The sequence below is a fragment of the Equus caballus genome, chromosome 19 (assembly GCF_041296265.1).
Source record: "Equus caballus isolate H_3958 breed thoroughbred chromosome 19, TB-T2T, whole genome shotgun sequence".
NCBI lineage: Eukaryota > Metazoa > Chordata > Mammalia > Perissodactyla > Equidae > Equus > Equus caballus.
Genome location: NC_091702.1, coordinates 3,314,562 through 3,331,261, shown reverse-complemented (window position 1 = coordinate 3,331,261; position 16,700 = coordinate 3,314,562). Strand labels below are relative to the sequence as shown.

At 37.5% G+C, this 16,700-nt stretch overlaps 1 pseudogene; it reads left to right on the top strand.

The window, feature by feature from the left end:
- Window positions 1-5,373: 5,373 nt before the first annotated feature.
- Window positions 5,374-6,792, top strand: LOC102150160 (lon protease homolog 2, peroxisomal-like; annotated as a pseudogene).
- Window positions 6,793-16,700: the final 9,908 nt, after the last annotated feature.

Genomic DNA, 16,700 nt, shown 5'->3' with positions numbered 1-16,700 from the left:
ATTCATCCAGTAACACTTCCCTGTTGTATTACAGACTTTGCAATATTTTTAATGTATGATAGAGCAAGTCTTTCTTCATAACTCATCCTGATCAGTACTTGCTTAGCTAGTATTATGTGTATATATTTCCATGATAAATGTAGGATCATTTATCTAACTAAATAAAAGAGCTCATGGAAATTTTTATTGGTGTTATATTAAATTAATAAAATAACAGAGTTGACTACCTAATGAGATTTCATAACTTAGAACATGAACTGATTTTCCATTTGTTCAAATTACTTTTTAATTGAAACTTATCCTGGGATCATTGTATATTTACACATAGTTGTAAGAAATAACACTAAGAGGTCCAGTGTACTCAGATTTTCAAAATAATAACATTCTGAAAAACTATTGGCAGCAAATATGATATTCTGGAAAGGGCAAAAAAATATATATATTTATGGCAGCATATAATATCACAACCAGCTTATTGGCATTGATACAACCCACAATCTTATTCAGATTTCTCCATTTTTACTTGTTTTAATTTCTGTGTGTGTATTTAGTTCTATACAATTTTATCACACGCGCAAGTTTTTGTGTCCACTGCAGCTATGATAATGAATACTTTTATCACTACAAGAATTTCTTGTATTACCTGCTTGAAAATATACATTTGATTTTTTATAACAGTTTTAGGTTTCAAGCAAAATTTAATGGAAAATACATAGTGTTCCAATATACTTTCTGCCCCCACACATGCATACCATTTCCCACCACTAATATCCCCAATTATAATAGCATATGTTTTGCAATTGATGAACCTATATTGGCACATCACTGTCACCCAAAGTCCATAGTTTACATTGTTTCACTTTTAGTGTTGTCCATTGTATGGATTTTTAAAAATATATAATGACATACATATCATTATAGTATCATACAGAGTATTTTCACTGCCCCCAAATGCTCTGTGCTCTGCCTGTTCATCCCTTCTTCCCTTCTATACCCTGGCAACTACTATCTTTTACTGACTTCATGGTTTTGCCTTCTCCAGAATATCATATAGTTGAAATTGTAAAGTATGTAGCCTTTTCTGATTGGTTTCTTTCACTTAGAAATATGGGTTTAAGTTTTTTTTCCACAGCTTGATAGCTTTTCTTTTTAATGCTAAACAATATTGCATTTTCTGAATGTGTCACATATAGTTATCTGTTCAACTGCTGAAGGACATTTTGGTTGCTTCTAAGTTTCGGCAATTATGAATAAAACTACTATAAATATACAAATGCAGGTTGTGTGTAGACATAAATTTTTAATTCATTTGGGTAAATACCAAGGAATATGGTTGCTGGATCATATGGTAGGAGTATATTTAAATTTGTAAGAAACCAGCAAATTGTCTTCTAAAGTGCCTATGGCATTCTTCATTTCCAGCACCAATGCATGAGAGCTCCTGTTCTCCACATCCTTGCCTGCACTGGTGTGGTCAATCTGCTGGATTTCGGCCTTTCTAGCGGGTGTGCAGTGATATCTCATTCTTGTTTCAATTTATCTTGTTTTTGCAAACTCTTCACAGTGATTTCTGCAAAGCGATATATTTTAGTTGTGATGAGATCCAAATTAACTTTTTTTCATTTAATGTAATTTGCTATTTCTATCCCATTCAAGAACTTTCTGATTAGCCTTAAATTCTGATATATTTACTAAAACAAAATTATAATTTTGTGTTTTACATATAAATCCATGATCCATTTTGAATTATTTTTTATTTTGGAATGATTTTTAGCAGTGCTTCTTTTTCTGCCTACCGACGTTCAATTCCTCCAGTACTAATTGTAAAAGGGTCTTCTTTCTTTCACTGTATTGTTTTTATCTCTTTGTCAAAAATTACTAGGGTATAAATGTATGGCATATTTTTGGATTCTCTATTCAGGTTCATTAATTTGCCTGCCTGTACTACAGTTAAAATTACAATGCCATGATTATAATAGCTGCAGAGTAATACTAAATATTGTTAAACGGTTTACTTTACATTATTCTTCAATATTAAAATTGTTTTAGCTACTGTCAGGTATGTGCTTTTCATATAAAGATTTGAAGAAGTTTGTCTATGTCTACAAATAATTTGGTGAAATTTTGGTTAGAATTTTAGACCTATAGATCAATTTGGGGATAATTGATGTCGGTACTCATTATTCTATCCATGAACATGGTGAGCACTGCAGAATCCTCTGCACATAACAACTCCTTCCAGACCCCTGCATTAACAGAAGACTTTATCAAACTCTAGCATGGCTTCTAGTAGCATAAGTCTGTGTAGCTAAAACACCCAAGCCCAACTTTAAAAGACCTGCCTGAGAAAGCTCAAGCTTACAGAAAACTTACTATTTGTTGTAGCCAACACCATATTATAGGCCCCTGCCCTCCGTTTTCTAGTGTATTTACTATAAAGTGCTTACAGTTTTGAATATATATCTCACATTTCTCCCAAGAACCTGACAGCCAGTACTTTGATATGCAATTTTTAAGAATAGGGTCTCTTTCTCTCAACGTCTGAGTGAAGATAAAATCCTGACTTTGATAACCCCCAAAAGCAAACACAGCTGACATAATCACAGTTACACTGACCAACCCTTTATACCTTTTCACTTCTATGACTCTAGCCCCCACACTTCCCACTCCCCTATCCTTCCTTTAAAATTCCAAAATGACATATGCACAAGTTAGAATGGAGCTCAGATCTTTCCCCTGCTGTCAGTAGTTATGAAATAAAATATGTTTTCACCACTTTAACTGATGTGAGTTGTGTTTGTCTTTGATAACAGTGTATTTCTCCATTTACTTACAACTTCTTTAATTATCTTAATGAGCATTTTATAATTTTAAGCATATGGATTGTGTACATATTTTATTGAGCATATACCTGAGCATTTCATGTTCTTTGGAGCGATGTTAATTGATACAGTGTTTTTAATTTCAGCATCTGCAGCATCATTGTTAATAAACAGAAATAAGATTGCCTTTGTGAGTCATTTTTGTTTTTGGTGATCTTTTTGGCCTATGTACCTCCAAAATTGTTTTTTTTCAATTGTGAGTTGATTTTGTATTTGGTGATATTTTTTACTATATATTGCCTTGAATATTTATTTCAATAGATTCCTAGATTCAATACATTCCTTTTCAATAGATCACTAGTTGAATAATTCACCTAAGAACTGTTTTATTTCTTCTTTTCCAAACTCTATGGCTTTTATTTCTCTTACTCTTATTATTGCTAGAACATTTTGTATTTTGGTTCAATAAAAATGATGAAAGTGGTTCAACAAGAATGATGAAAGTGGCCATTCTTGCCTTGTTCTCCATTATGAGGAAATGCACTTAATTTTTCACTGTTAAGTATGATCTCAGCTGTACCTTTTTTATAGATAATCTTTAACAAGTGAAAGTAATTTTTCTCTATCTTGAACTTCCTGGAGTAGGGCTTTATCTATTTATTTATTATCTATCATAAATAGATGTTGGATTTTATCTAGATTCTAGATTCTTTTACTTGTAAACAAATATTGACCTTAAACCAATAGATGGCCAGTTATTTCTCCAGCAAAAATGGGTTTACTTGGGCCAGCAAAGAATAGCAACTTGGAGTCTGCACCCACGGCAAAACACATGTGAATCCTCAGCAATAAAGGGAGGAGAAACATTTTTATAGAGGAGAAGAGGAAGTCAGGAGGCCTATTGTAAACAAAGAGTACAAGCTGTGGCTTTTCCTTGGGTGAGTTGGGACAGTCTCTCATTGGCTGAGCTTTCTGCTCCTCAAGAAATGTAAGTCTTTCTTCTTCCTGTTGGGCTTTGCTGTCAACATAGGGCATGAGATATCCTCCCTTGGCCTCTTGATTCTATATTAATAAGGTTTCCATTTATTAATTTCTAAACGAAATTGATATTCTTGATTTATTTTTAAATACTGAATCAGCCTTACATTCCTGTAAGAAATCCCCTTGGTCATGGTGTAAAATACTTTTTATACATTGTTTAATTTGGTTTGTTAATATTTTTTAACACTCTTATATGTAAGTTTATGAGTTATTTGTAATAGGAAATATTGTAGTTTTATTTTATTGTACTCTATCTTTTTTATACTTTATTAACTTGGAATCAGGTTATTAGAAATCTCATGTTTTATTTTCTGAAAAATATTGATATCAAACCTGAAGTATGTTTGCTCACCCGTTGCACAGCAAACCAATTTCTGACAGCTGGTGTAGTGGAAGACAGTAGGAATTTTATTTATGCACAGTACTGAGTAAGGAGAGAGGGCAGCTAATGCTGAAATCCCAAACTCCCCGAAAAGCTGAAAGGAAGGGTTTTTATTTGGGGTTTTAGGTAGGGGAGCAGGAGCATATAGCCTTGCTGCTCAGCAGCTTTCCCACCAGCCAGGATCTCTTTGCAGGGAGGTGATAATTAATCCGTATGCTTGTCCTTGGCTGTGTCTGTCTCCATGGAGGATAGTGGATTCTGGAGCCAGGAAGCCAGGGACTAAGCAGGGAATGAGTATTTTGGTTTTAACCCCATATATGCTGGGTTTAATGTAGGGAAACTGATATGAGGGTTGGTATCAATATTGTTTAAAATCTTTGTTAATTTGCATTTAGAATTTTGTTAGAATTTTTCAGTGGTCCCAGTAATTTTGTTTCCAGCTCTTTTAATTATGAATTACATATCTTTAATGTTTATGCGACTATTCATATTACCTACTTCATCTTGGTTGAGTATTTTAGTTTAAAATGTTTTCTAAATTGTTTCCTTTTTCCAATTTGTCAAATTTATGAGCATATACCTTCATTTTTCTCGATGGCTTGAGAATCTGTAGTAATATACCCCACTGGTATGCCCCATAACTTTGGGGATGAAGAGGCTGCATTGAAGCATGTTGTGTCAGAATCCCACTTACTGGTGGCCCCTGGCAACTTGAGTATCTCTGGGTTGGAGAATCGAAAAAGACTTCCCACAATAACTCCCTTCCTTTCAGAGTTCAGAACATGCACTCTCAAATAAGCCACTTTGGTGTATAAATTATTTTGAACTGAAAGCAATTGGGAGTTAGCAGATTAAGAAAAGCTCTTGAGCTGTATCTTAACTGGCTAAAATAAAGTATAAATTTTCCTTTTGTTGAGGAAATTTATATTGACAAAGAACATTTCTACTAGTAAAGCATCTGTACCAGGAAGAGAGCTACTCCCAGAGACATTCTTTTCACCTGACTTATCTACACAGTAAGATAAACTTTATTTACTATACATTTTCTTCATTCATCTTCCAATAATTTTCCTCCAGCCACCACCTGCTTCTGTTCACACAGAGGGCTTTCTGCTTCCCAGATTCCCCATGTGCACCAAGTGTGGACTGAGCCCACAATCCACAGTTGGTGTGGAGCTACCTGATAAAAGGTTTCAGGGCACCATCCTGAGCCTCATGTCTAACATGACCCCCGTTGCGTTGAGTAAGGAGAGAGGGCAGCTAATGCTGAAATCCCAAACTCCCTTAGGACCTGCCACATCTGCACAAGATTGGGACAGGTGCACTGACAATAAAGATTGTGGGAAATAACTGGCCCAAACTCCACTCTATTTTGCTGGCTTCATGGCTGTGCTGTTTTCAGATTGTACAGGTCCTAAAAGAGAAGCCATATCCTGTTGTTGAAGTGGAACTATTGGACCAACGTGAGCAGTTTCTTAACATCTGTAATACTAGAGAGGGGCCAGGAGAAGTATCAGAACAGTTTTAGAAACCTGCAGTAAAATTAGTTGAAATGTCAGATATGTGTGTTCCTGCAGTTGTTAAATTGAGGTTTTTTTTTAAAGATAGTTCTCCAAGGGAACATTTACTACACATTTGAGCACCTAAATGTCAATTAAAAGAAGCTCCAGATTTTAGATACTGTGAGTCTAGAGGAACCATTTAAGAGGATGATACCACTCCTTATCAAGGAAATTGAAGGACTAAAATTGCTTTAAAAAACAGTAAACACAAGCCAGAGGATAGTAAGTATTTTATAGTAATATGCTCTAATAGGAGAATTGTACACATACCAGGAACTTTAGAAGATGAAGAGGAGGATGTAGATAATGATGAAAATCTCATGCTAGAAAAAATATATATATAAGCATCTCGTATGTCAGAATAGGCCCATAAATTCTGTGTCAAAGAAACAAAAAGACTAAAAAAAATCCTCAGTCAGTGTAAAAATATGCTCTGATTATAAATTATTTAAAACTTATGGTGGAACTTCCTTGGAACAAAAGTACAACTAATCATGTGGATATTTGAGTAGCCCAGATTTTTCTGGAAAATGACAATTACGTCACAGAAAAATTGATGAAAAGAGTGCTTAAATATTTGGGTATCAGACTTCTGAAAAAGTAATCTGAAGTGCCCCTTCCATGTGTTGCAGGCCCTCTTGGAGTAGGTAAAACAAATGTGGGAAGATTAGTGACCAAGACTCTAGGTCAAGAGTTCAACATGTTTGCACTTGGAAGATATGTGTTCATCTGACATATGAGGACACAGGCATGGCTATGTTGGCAGTATCCCTGGTTATGCAACCAATGGCTTGAAGTCTGTTGACATTAATAATCCAGTGTTCCTATTAGAGGAGGTTGCCCAACAAGAAAAAGGTCTACAAGATAATCCTATAACTTCAAAGAAAATTATCTAAATGTGGTCTTTGACTTTTCCTGAGTTGTTATTATAACTACTGCCAATATCCATTGTTGGAAAGAATGGAGATTGTTCAGGTGCCAATAACTTTTTTTTTTTGGTATCTTGCAACTTGACTGTATTCCTTCATTATTTCTAAATTTTTTTAGTGGACTCTTTACGGTTTTCTAGATATAAAATCATGTTAAATAAGAGTGGTGACAGTGGGCATCCTTGTCTTGTTCCTGTTCTTAGAGGGATAGTTTTCAGTTTTTCTCCATTGAGAATGATATTTGCTGTGGGTTTGTCATATATGGCCTTTATTATGTTGAGGTATTTTCCTTCTATACCCATTTTATTTAGAGTTTTTATCATAAATGGATGCTGTATCTTGTCAAATGCTTTCTGCATCTATTGAGATGATCATGTGATTTTTATTCTTCATTTTGTTAATGTGGTGTATCACGTTGATAGATTTGTGGATGTTGAACCATCCTTGCATTCCTTGAATGAAACCCACTTGATCATGATGTATGATCTTTTTAATGTATTCTTGTATTCAATTTGCTAGAATTTTGTTGAGGATTTTTGCATCGATGTTCATCAGTGATATTGACCTGTAATTTTCTTTTTTTGTGTTGTCCTTGTCTGCTTTTGGTATCAGGATAATGTTTGCTTTGTAGAAGGAGTTAGGAAGCCATCCCTCCTCTTCAATTTTTTGGAAGAGTTTGAGAAGGATAGGTATTAAGTTTTTGAATGTTTGGTAGAATTCATCAGGGAAGCCATCTGGTCCTGGACTTTTATTTTTGGGGAGGTTTTTAATTGTTGTTTCGATCTCCTTCCTGGTGATCGGTCTATTCAAATTTTCTATATCTTTTGGTCCACTTTTGGAAGGTTGTATGTTTCTAAGAATTTATCCATTTCTTCTGTTGTTGGCGTATAGCTTTTCATAGTATTCTCTTATTATCTTTTGCATTTCTGAGGTGTCCATTGCAATCTCTCCTCTTTCATTTCTGATTTCATTTATTTGAGCCTTCTTTCCTCTTTTCTTGGTCAGTCTAGCTAAGGGTTTGTCAATTTTGTTTATCTTTTCGAAGAACCAGCTCGTGGGTTCATTAATTTTTTCTATTGTTTTTTAGTCTCTATTTCGTTTATTTCTGCTCTGATTTTTATTATTTACTTTTTTCTGCTGATTTTGGGCTTTGTTTGTTGTTCTTTTTCCAGTACCTTTAGGGGCACTTTTAGATTGTTTATTTGGGATTTTTCTTCTTTGTTGAGGTAGGCCTGAATTACTATAAACTTCCCTCGTAGAACTGCTTTTGCTGTATCCCACAGATTTTGGCATGTCGTGTTTTCATTTTCATTTGTCTCCAGGAATTTTTTTATTTCTTCTTTGATTTCTTCATTGACCCAATCATTGTTCACTAGCATTTTGTTCAATTTTTGTGGCTTTTCTGGTTTTCTTTCTGGAGTTGATTTCCAGTTTCATACCTTTGTGGTCAGAAAAGATGCATGGTATTATTTTGATCTTCTTAAATTTATTGAGACTTGTTTTGTGGCCTAATATGTGATCAATCCTGGAGAACGTTCCATGGGCATTTGAAAAGAATGTGTATTCTGTGGTTTTTGGATGGAATGTTCTGTATATATCTGCTAAGTCCATCTGGTCTAATGTGTCCTTTAAGGTGAGTGCTTCCTTATTGATCTTCTGTTTGGATAATCTATCCATTGGTGTAAGTGGAGTGTTAAAGTCCCCTACTATTATTGTGTTATGTCTATTTCCCCTCTTATGTCTGTTAATAATTGCTTTATATATTTAGGTGCTCCTATATTAGGTGCATAGATATTTACAAGTGTTATATTTTCTTGTTGGATTCTTCCCTTTATCATTATGTAGTGCCCATCTTTGTCTCTTATTACAGTTTTTGATTTAAAGTCTATTTTGTGTGATATAAGTATTGCTACCCCTGCTTGCTTTTCCTTGCCATTTGCATGGAATATCTTTTTCCATCCTTTCACTTTCAGTTTGTGAGTGTCTGTAGGTCTGAAGTGTGGCTCTTGTATGCAGCATATACATGGATCTTGTTTTTTTTTATCCAGTTGGCCACCCTATGGCATTTGATTGGAGCATTTAGTCCATTGTCATTTAAAGTAGCTATTGATAAATAAGTATTTATTGCCATTTTGTCACTCTTTCTTTTTTGGGGGGTGTTTTGTTTGTTCTTCTCAGTTCCTTTCTTTTTCTCTTGCTCTCTTCACTTGTGATTTGATGGATATCTTTAGTAAGATTTTTTTTTCTTACTTTTTTCCTGCTTGTCATAGGTTTCTGGTTTGTGGTTACCATGATGATCCTAGTTAGTATACTATGCATATAACAGTCTATATTGAGTAGATAGACTCTTCAGCTTGAACCTCTTTCTAAAAGCACTAGTTTTTCACTGCTGTCCTCCAACATTATATGTTTTTCACATTATATATAGACTTTTGTTTAGTGTGTTTCTATCCATTACCCTCTTATCATTGAAATAGATAATTTTAGTACATTTGTCTTCTAACCTTCATATTATCTTCACAGGTAGTTGATCTGCTGCCTTTACTATACTTTTACCTTACAAGTGATTTTATTGCCTGTTTTTCCTTGTTGTTTTGGGTTTTTTGATACTTTTTTCTTTTATCTCTATTTGTGGTCATTGCTTTCCAACTTAAATAAGTCCCTTCAGCATTTCTTGTAGAACCGGTTTCTTGGTGATAAACTCCTTTAATTTTTGCTTGTCTGGGAAGCTCTTTATCTCTCCTTCTTCCTGAATGACAGCCTTGATGGATAGAGTATTCTTGGTTGTAGGTTTTTACAGTGCTAGGTCTTTTAGCACTTTAAATATGTTGTGCCATTCTCTTCTTGCCTGTAGGTTCTCGACTGAGAAGTCTGCTAACAGCCTGATGGGCTTCCCTTTATATGTCACTTGTGACCTTTCTCTTGCTGCTTTTAGGATTTTTTCTTTGTCTTTAATTTTAGACATTTTGATTACAATATGTCTTGGTGTGGGCCTCTTTGGGCTTCTCTTGTTTGGAGCGCTCTGTGTTTCCTGAACTTGGATGTCTGATTCCTTCCTCAGGTGAGGAAAATTTTCCTCTATCATTTCGACAAATAAATTTTCTGCCCCTTTGTCTCTCTCTTCTCCTTCTGGGACCCCTATAATCCAAATGTTATCATGTTTGACATTGTCCCAGAGTTCCCTAACACTGTTCTCATTCTGTCTAATTCTTTTTTCTCTTTTCTGTTCTGCTTGGGTGATTTCCTCTAATCTTTCATCTAGCTTGCTGATCCAGTCTTCTGCTTCCTCTACTCTGCTATTGAGTCCCTCTAGTGAATTTCCCGTTTTGACTATTGTATTCTTCATTTCTGATTGGTTCTTTTTTATATCTTCCAGTTCTTTGCTGATGTGCTCACTGTGTTCATCCATTCTTCTCTGCATTACTGTGAGCATCCTCATTATATTTTGTGTGAATTCTTTGTAAAGGAAGTTGCTAGTTTCTATTTCACTTACTTCTTTTTCTGGTGTTTTGCAGTGTTCCTTTGCTTGGAAACTATTCCTTTGCCTCCTCATTATGCCTATTTCTCTGTGCTATTTTCTTTGTACTAGGTGAGTCAGCTATATCTTCTGACCTTGGAGAAGTGGACTTATAAATGAGATGCCTTATGAGGCCCAGCAGTGTGCTTCCCTCTCGTCACCAGGCCATAAGAACCAGGAGTGACCTCTTTGTGGGCTACTTGTGTTCTTCTGCTGTGGCAGGGTTGCTCCCACTGCAGGTACCCAAGCAGTCCAATCTTTCCTTCCCTGGCGAGCTATTTGTAAATCCTGTTTGGAGGGGCCTCAACACTGTTGGCTACAAAGTCTATTAGCACACTCTTATTGCAATTGTCCTCTTAATTGTGTTGACACGTAGTGGAGCTAGTTGCTAGGCTCAGGGGTGTACAGTTGTGATAGGCCTGAGGCCAACAAGGCTGTTGTCAGTTCTCTTAGGAGTGCAGCTGAGTGGGGCTAGCCGATGGCACTCAGTTGTTTCAGTCTTTGGAAGGTGGGGCTGATCCTTTTTATGGCTATTTGTGAAGCACAAGTCTTCTGCTGTTGCTAAGCCTCACCCCCCGCTGGACCACATACACTGTCAACACAATCCTGGTCCGTGCACACTTCTCAACACCCTGGAGCGTACCCCAACACCACACTGCAGAGGCCCCCACCTCTGCCCCAATGCCCCCACAGTTCACGTGGTCCTTACACAAGCCCTGCCCCCCAGAGGCAAACACCCTTGCCTGCCTGTAGAGGATCAAGGCACTCAGTCACTGCAGGCTGAAAAGTAGCCTGAGGGCTTGCTGTTAGGTGGGGCCAGTCCCTAGGGCAGGTTGCCTGCCCTGGCTGAAGTGGATTAAATCTGTGCTCTAGTGAGTGTGGCAGACCCCTGGGCTAACAGCCCAAGGGATGCATCTCAATGGCCCCCACCAGTGTCCCTATCAGCACACCTGGACCAGCTCAGAACATCAGCCCCCACCAATGTCTCAGTCTCTGGAGAGGATCCTCCTCCCACCAAGATGCCCCCAGAGCCCACCAGGTGAGTCTTCCTTCACAAAAAGACTGTCAGCCTTCTCTCTGGTGATTTTAGGTTGCTGAAATGTGTGTTTGTGCATGGGCCCTTTAAGACCCGGATCTTTTTGGCTTTTGGCTGATAGCTTTTCTGGGGTGTCCTGGCTGCAGTTAATAGCCAGAAAAGCCAGACAGTAAGATCCTCCTCTCAGTTGGGCTGAGTCTGAAGGATGGTTATAGCAGTATTGCCCCCGTTCCAGACCTCACTCTTCTGGGGAGGGCTGCGTACCTTAGGGTGGCTCCCGCCTGGCCAGCTGAGAAGCTTGCTGCTCCTAAAGGTGGCTTTTTTCCTCCCTGCTGGAGTTACTGCCTCTTCTGCTTTCATCAGTACTGTCCCTTTTCATGGGGGTTCTTTTTATCCAGCTTTCATTTTTCAATCCATGGTGATTCTTCCCAAAATTGTTGTAAGCTGGTTGTGTTTGTGGGAGGAGGCAAGTTCAACGTCTGCTCACAGCACCATCTTGACAAGATCCCCCTCATTTAATTTTTAATTGGAGTGAATATAAGGGGCTTCACCTGCCAAGGAGAAGTATGTATGCTTTAAGGAGTTATATATTTTTAATATCTCCTTCTGCATTTTTTCAATGTTTCCTTCATGGTGTTTTCAGATCATTCAAATGGAGGCTGAGCAGTTGCTATATACAGTTATGTCATTTCCTGGATGAGCGAAAGAGTCAATTACTTCATGATTCTTGGGGACGCATTTGTATGCAAAGGGGATGTCCCTCCAGCAGAATGATTGGGAACTGGATGAAAGGGGACTGGCAAGAGGTGGCCGAGATGATTAACTGTGCAAGTGGGTCTAGGTGCAGACTGAAAACTCTCCTCATAGTGAGCTTGAACCAAGCTGGAATAGATGTCTGCCAAAGATCAAGAATAGGTAAGCTCCTCTTCCTATGCATCATTCTTTCCCCCTACATTCCATCATGCTTTAGTTGATTTGATATCTATGTTATTAGAGAAACGGAGTTGCAGTCTGCAGAATGGACTTCGAAGCAGCATCTCCTGCTTATTATCATACCATCTCTGTCTTGGAGTGTGAGAGAAGCCAGGGATGACCTGATGTTAAGCCACTGCAGGGAGACAGAGCATCTGTGTGTGGGCTAGGGTCTGCCTTCTCCACTGTGTCTGTTTGCAGTTCTTCTGAGATTCTTTTTTAAGTTGATTATGGGAGAAAAGCTTGTATGAGATGCTTACCTCCTCTCCCTACATCTACCCTTCCCCCTAAAATGTGGGGAAATCTTTGGTTCTACAGAGAAGCTTTGTGGAAGAATGAAGCCATACTATAGAAAAAGCCCTTGGGTTTGAAGCTGCACTGGAGTGTAAACTGAGTAGTCTTTTTCTACGGTCATGGTCAGTGCTCCTTCCCCAGCATAGGAAATAAGAAACCTAGTGCCCTGGCAAATACGGGACCCTTGTCACCAACTTCCCCTCCTGAGCACTCAGAGATACTTTCTCCTTGTAATGCAATCATTCCCAGCTCTAACCCAGCTCTTCAGTAGGCATTAAAGCAACAAATCTTTGACATTGTGGAATTGCTGCATTCCCAAGTTTCCTTGCTTACATGTAACATTGTACTGGGGGCTGTTTACTTCTGCAACTTTTCAAAGGAAACTTTCCTGGGTGTAAGTCATTTGAGCTGCTATAACAAAAATTTCATAGACTACTGGGAGGCTTAAACAACAGAAATTTATTTCTTGCAGTTCTGGGGGCTTAAAGTACAAGATCAAGATTCCAGCAGATTTGGTGTCTAGTGAGGGAATGTTTCATGGATGACCATCATCTTACTGTGTCCTTACATGGGTGGAAGGGAGAAGGGAGCTTTCTGGGGTCTGTTCTATAAGGGCAGTATTTCTGTTCATAAGAGTTCTACCCTCATGACCACATCATTTACAAAAGTCCATAATATCTCCTACTACTGTCAAATTGGCAGTTTGAATTCAGTATATTATCTTGGGGAACACAGACATTCAGTCCATAGCACCTGGCTCAACCAAAAGGCTCATGCTCAGATAGAGCCTCCACGTGTGAATGTAGTACATGTGCAGGTATTCACACATGTGCATGCATGCACTCTCCCCTTTTTGCCAAGGATAACTGAATTTGTGGAATTTTCTTACAATAGTATTTCTTTTACTTCTCAGGCTTAAAGGAAGAGATATCATCCTAAGCCTGAAGAAGGAACTTCCAGGCTGTAATGAATCTCATAAAAGAGCATGGCCAGAGGTTGACTAGGAAGAGAAGGTGTAGAGCCTGGGCTTTGCTCATTCAGCAGAAACCCCTAGGCCCATTGCAACCATGTTTCCTGCTGGCTTTCTTCTGGGCAGGCAGCCAAGCTACCAAGATTTTTAAGCACCTGGGCCTGGCCAACCTGGATCCTCCCTTATCCCACATAAAGATCATAGTGTCTTATAGGGACACAAAGCCCTTCCATGTGAGTTACTGTGCCTAGAAATGCTGGTCATATCAAGGACAGCCCTTTGGCAAGCATGCAGACTTTGTTCCTCTGCCTACTTAAGCAAGCTTCACTTAGGTTGCAGTAGCAGGTGCACACTTCCGTCTAGCCAGCCGCCACTGGACACTCTCCCTGCAAGTAAGTCCCAGTAAACCTATATGTCCTGTTCACAGTCTCTGGGTCATTTCTTTGGTCTCTAGGCATGATACTCCACTGTCCTAGCTCAGTTGGGCTTTTGGCAGAACAGAAGTGGTACATGAATTAATCCAAATTGACAAATTGAATTAAAACTGTTACAGAGGACACTGGTTCAGATGTCAGGGCTTAGTAACACAAATGGATTCCACCTCCCCCCTCACCCTGAGATGTCTTCCTCAGGTGATGGTGCATGTCTCAAATAGGCTGAATGATGTGTATGGTGGGGCTTCCTGGTGCTGAGGAAAAGCTGAAGATGAGGAGGATTTTCCTCAGTATTTAAGTGGATATTAACACAATTGTTGCAATCAGCAGCAAAAACAGTGACTAAAAAAGTGCAGTCAACTGAAAACTCAAAAGCTATATTAGGAGAAAATGTGGACAACATATGTGATGGACAAAGGGTTGGTCTGAGCAAGCATTTTAAATGTCAAAAAAATTCACTAAGAAAAGGTGAATAACTGAATGAATGAGAAAAGTGACACTGGATTTTAATGTGCAACTGACAGAAGAGAAATATCAAAATGTCAATAAAAATTTTTAAAGCATATCAAACTGGCTGGAGGTCAAGGTGATACAGATGGAAAAAAAAAACTAAGGAGGCAGTCGAGTATTCCCAGTCATTCAGTTGGCAGCAAATAAAAATCTAACACTGCAAGAGTTAGTGTAAACTGGAGAGAACTATTTTGGTAAATAATTTGACTCATTTGACACCCTATATGCTAAATTCCGCTTTTTAACACAGAGAAGTTTCAAGCACCTAGAATCGGCTGTTCTATACAATTGAATGCTAACAAACAGCGTAGCATTACCATAGCTAAAGGAAATGAATAAGCATGAAGTTTAGTATCAGAATCAAGATATAAAAACATAATTGTCATATCATTTATAAGAAACTCAAAATATGAAAATTAAGCAATATGCTGTTTTGATAAGTTACCTTGTACTCTATTAAAATTCTAGGTGCTGATAAATAAAAAGAATCATCTTGGAGGTTAGCAGTGGGGTTAGTTGGAGTATTATTGTAACTTTGGTTATATGCTTTTTGTTTTTTTAGAGTTTTTGGGTGATTAGCTTTTCTGCCAGTTTGTCCATTTTAGTTTCTATTGGTTTTAGCTTCCATCTTGTTTCAGCAATTTTGCCCTGACATAGTCTAGCAGATTTTTAAGACTATAAGTTGAATATAAATTTTGTACTTGATTCATACTTTAAGACACTGAAGACTTTTCAAAATAATTTTAATTAGAAAATATTTTTGTTTCAATTAACCCATTGTCTGTAATGAACACAGAAATCAATGGACTTTTTTGAAATTTGTTTAGGCAACTGAAACTTGCCTCATCAATGAGAAAAATCTCATGTGTTTGAGATACACAACTTTGTGATAAAATAATCAGCTCTCAAAGATGTCTACCTTCCAATCCCTGCAACCTGTGAATATGCTGCACGACATGGAAAAAGGAGATGATGGTTCCAGATAGAATTAATGCTGCCCGTGGGATGACCTAAAGATTGGGAGACTATCCTTCATGATCCAGGTTGACCCAATGAAAGCACAGAGCTCCTGAAAAGTGGAAGATGACAGGGTGAGAAGGAGTAAAGCAAATTCATGGCTTTGACAGGGAGGAAATTGACCATTTCCAAGTAAAACAGATGGCCTCTGAAAACTGGAAAAGGCAAGAAAACTGGCTGTATCCCAGAGCCTCCAGAAATGAACATGGCTGTGCTGTCACTGTGAATTTAGCCTGGTGAGACCCCATCTTGGACTTTAAACTCTATATTAAGATAATAAATGTGTTTTATCTTAAGGCGTTAAATTCATGGTTATTTATTACAGAGGCAATAGAAAGCTGATAAAACACTTTTAAGTTTTTCTGGATTTTTTTCCAGTTTTATTGAGAAATAATTGACACACATCATTGTCCAAATTTAAGGCTTACAGTATAAAGGCTTGCTTTTCATATATTGTGAAATGACTATCACAATAGGTTTGGCTAACATCCATTTTCTTACGTGGATGCAATAAAACAAAAGAAATAAAGAAAATATTTCCTTGTGATGAGAAATCTTAGGATTTACTCTCTTAAGTTTCCTAGATAACCTACAGCAGTGTTAGGCATAGTCATCATTTTGTATGTTACTTCCCAGTACTTATTTACCTTGTAACGGGAGTTTTGCACTTTTTGATCATCTTCCTCCACTTCCCCCTCTCCATCCCCCACCTCTGATAACTACGAATCTGATCTATTTTTCTATGAGTCTTTTTTTTTTAAATTCACATATAAGTGAGATCATACAGTATTTGTCTCTGGCTTGCTGGCTTCTTTCACTTAGCACAATGCCTTCAAGGTCCAACCATGTTGTCACATATAGTAGAATTTTTTATGACTGAATAATATTCCATTATATGTTCATATATATATATATATACACCAAAACTTATTTATCCATTAATGCATTGATGAAAACTTAGTTTGTTTCCATGCCCCAGCTATTTTAATAATGCTGCTCTAAACATGAGTGTGCAGATATCTTTTTGAGTTGGTGTTTTCATTTTCCTTGTATACTATCAGAAGGGAATTGCTGGATTATATGGTAGCTCTTCTTTTAATCTTTTGAAGATTCTCCATACTGTTTTTCATAATACTTGTGCCAATTCACAGTCTAACTAATAGTGCACAGGTGTTCCTTCTTATCCATATCCATGATAGCAATTGTAACTTTTT